Raw genomic sequence first — 3,850 nt, 5'->3', positions numbered from 1 at the left:
GATGATTTGTTCCACAATACTTCGACTATTTGTTACAGAATCCCTTGAATATTTAATTCGGAGTCTCTCGGCGTTTTGTCTTGGAACCCCTCGACGATCGGAATCCCTCTGACCTCCCTCTGCTTCGGAATCATTCGACAATTCGACTCCAATTTATGTTATTTTCAACTGGAGTGGACTATATTGATGACCAGAGCAAGAATGAGGAAAATTTGCTGAACATAAAGTCCATTTATCACGAAACTTTTAATGGTTTAAATAGGGTAAAAGATCCAATAGTGGAGGAGCTAAGCACCTTCCAATGCTATTTGATCGATTGTACCAAATTTATACTTCATTTTGCTTACCTTGAGGGTATATCCGAAAGCCCTTTATTTTTTTCTTGCACGAAGAGTGTTTAAGATGTAACAAAATCAAGTTTTGTATCCTAAAAACGTTCCTCCAATTAACTATTGGAACACTACCGCAACTATTGGTGCAAAGGTAAAACAAAAATAAGGTTTTTAGTAATACTTTACTGACATTGAGGGAATGTGCAAGCCGTTTTCTTTTCTTTCTTGTTGTGACATGTCAACTAATTGACCGATAATGCGGGTTGCTGCGATAAATTCGTATTTTCTCTAAAAACTATACTGCCGTTCTATGCATGCTTGTACCAAATTCAAAAAACGACAAATGAGAAAATGGCATTTGAAATTGAACACTAATTTTCATTTCTGGCGTATAACTATAATACAATATAAGATTATTACATTCAGATGACTTAATTTCATTGAAATAATTCTTATTTTTCACTCACAAATAGAATTTGCGACAACGATCATGAAAATAGATCGGCGGGACAGTTATGCCGAGAAATAGAGCACTTGTTTTATGGTTTCTACGCATATCAGCCCCGTTCAATGCATGACTTCGTGAATGACTACTGCGATTGACATAATATGTCTTCACATGCTTTATCTATGGAAGTGAACCTTCCACGTGGTTGAAGTGATTATGTCGCTTAGAATGAGTATTGTACAAATTGCCTCCATTGAACCAGTGCAACAGATCTAAACAGAAAATGCTATTTCAATGTGTGTTGCTCCATAAAATAACAGAATCCGCTATAATGAATTTAATCACCGCGAGACGATTATGCGTAGCAATTAAGCAATGGGACAAACAGACTTGATGTTGTTTTCAATGATTTTCCGAACAAAGTTCGAAATCTGTTGGAGTTTTCTAAAAGTATACATCAAAATAGACTGCTCTATGGTGAAAAGTCAAAACCCACAAAAACTCTACAACATTCCGATGTATTCGATACCGTCTTTGTATCGGATAGGTAAGTACCGATACTGCTAGTACTCGGCATCAAATTAAAAGTATCCAGCACTTGGTTCCACTTGGATCGATTCGTCCCCGTAGGCCTACAACGCACCGTTACACAGCGGAAAGTGTTATTTGTTTGATCTTCCAATGATGGCGTTTCGAAATTTCGGGCTCCGTATCCAATTTCATTGCAAAAGGGGGCGCGTGTTCAAGCGTTTCATTCGGCGAATTGACACCGTCGACACGCTCCGGGAAGCGGAAAACTTTCGCGCACAATAAGAGTCACACTTGAATGCTGCTTGCGAGTGAAACCATTTCCGTCCAAAAACGCGTTACACTTTTCGAGGATTTATTCAAGGGTTTAAAATTTAACTTCCTATCCACGCAGACGTGGTGGGGTTATGTTTTCTTTGCAAATTGTGGAGTCGACGAGGACCTGAATAAACGTTGTGAAAGCTATGGAAAATATTTGCAGAGCAATTCACTCGTGGGTGGACTCGGTTCATACAGTGACTATGACAGTTACGGCGGATGTACGAATGGGAAGTGGAATTGTTGCACGCTTCAAACTTTCGATTCATTATTTTATTAGGATATCATTATAATACAATATTGGATATGATATTCCCACTAATTTAAGCAGCAAAACAAACATTAGAATATCTACCAATATATAGTAATCAACATGAATTATGTCACGAATAACAGATTTGTGCATGACTATTCAAGGGTGTATCTCGTTTTTATCCCACATTAAACAAGTCTTTTTCCACGGTGCCCTTACAAAAAAGGGTTATCCATTATGGATGTGATAAAGGCGATAATAAAACAGAAAGTATTTACTTTCCAATTATGGCATTGCCGAGTCCCTATTTTTACGAGTGGCAGGAAATATTTATAGATGAGGGTTTTGTTGCTCAAACTTACGGATCTCAACCACATATACCATTTGATTTCTGTAATGATATTTGAGTCTTTTTCGGTCCAAGAATCAGTAAAAAAATTACGGGTTTTTCGGATATTAACCAGGAACCTTCGAAACTACATTCATTTCTCCCAAAAAAAGGTTTATTTTATTGTCTTTATTAAGGAGACTTTCAGCCCTGGCTGGCTCGTCTCCACAAAAAAAAGTTGATTTTGGAGGTACATAAAGGTACACTGTGCGTCCCACCCACTACTGAATCGATCGGCGTGAAAAGTTGTATGCAGGGGAGAATTTATGGATAAATTCTGCGGGTACTTTCCGAAGGAATTCAGAAAGTAATTTTTAGAGGAATTTGTGGAATAATGCTGCGAAAAAAAGTGGAAATATTCCAGTAACAATTTACACGAAAATTTTCGGAGTATTTCCTTATTGAATCTTGAACGTGCGGCTACAAAGCAAGACCATGCTGAGGGTGGTTGGGTTCGATTCCCGGTTCCGGTCTAGGCAATTTTCGGATTGGAAATTGTCTCGATTTTTATGGGCATAAAAGTATCATCGTGCTAGCCTCATGATATAGGAATGCAAAAATGGTAACTTGGCTTAGAAACCTCGCAGTTAATAACTGTGGAAGTGCTTAATGAACACTAAGCTGCGAGGCGGCTCTGTCCCAGTGTGGGGATGTAATGCCAATAAGAAGAAGAAAGAAGTTGCTTTAATACCTCCACTGTTTGTACTATTACGCTAAAACAGCTGCCCCAGGGGGTACCATGGAGAAAAATATGTAAAGGCGGATGCCTATTCCAAAAAATTTTATAAAATATCATTTTGAAACTTTATACAGTTATTGTACAAAATATGCATTAGGTTAGTGAATACTTCTCATCACAACAAGCAAAACAATGTAGTAAATTCATTAATAAATGCTATTTGGTGAACTCCCAGAACAAGTGAACATTTTGCGAAATTTACAAATTGTATAATACAATCAAGTGCCTATGATAAAAAAGCATTTGTTTTAATGTGATTTCGTTCACTTGTCATAAGACGAGTTTGAGTCAAGTACGAGATACTGAAGACGACTTTACTGTTGACGTCGAAATGCGTATCTGTCAAGGTACAATCAAGTCATGGAATTAAATGGGATGGTACAAACTCGTCTTATGACAAGTGAAGACATTCCACTAAAAAGCAGCTCAAAATAATGTTCTTAACAAAGTGATTTCGTTGTTGGTAGATAGCGGAAAACATCACATTTACTATACCGGAGGGGGCAAAATTTGCTTACAACACTGTGAGTATATCCTCCATCATTTCCTCTAGAACACTAGAGCCCCTCAGTAACGACGTGTAGCATAAGGATTTTATCATAACTTTATTTAACCAAAAATGTTTGCAGAAACGAAGGAAATTTCAAGATAATTTTTGAAAAAAAGGTTGATAGATTTTTGACGGAATGATTAAATATGGACATTTCAAGACAAAATTTTCAAAACGACTTATCTGCTTTTGTAAACAAAGATTCAAACGACGATTTGACGAATCTGATAGCTCTCCCACGCAAACCAACACCATCAATAGGTAGGTGAAGGATTCCGCTACCTGTTGATGATG

This window comes from Armigeres subalbatus, chromosome 3 (assembly GCF_024139115.2).
Source record: "Armigeres subalbatus isolate Guangzhou_Male chromosome 3, GZ_Asu_2, whole genome shotgun sequence".
Taxonomy (NCBI): domain Eukaryota; kingdom Metazoa; phylum Arthropoda; class Insecta; order Diptera; family Culicidae; genus Armigeres; species Armigeres subalbatus.
Note: the sequence above shows the minus strand (reverse complement) of the source record.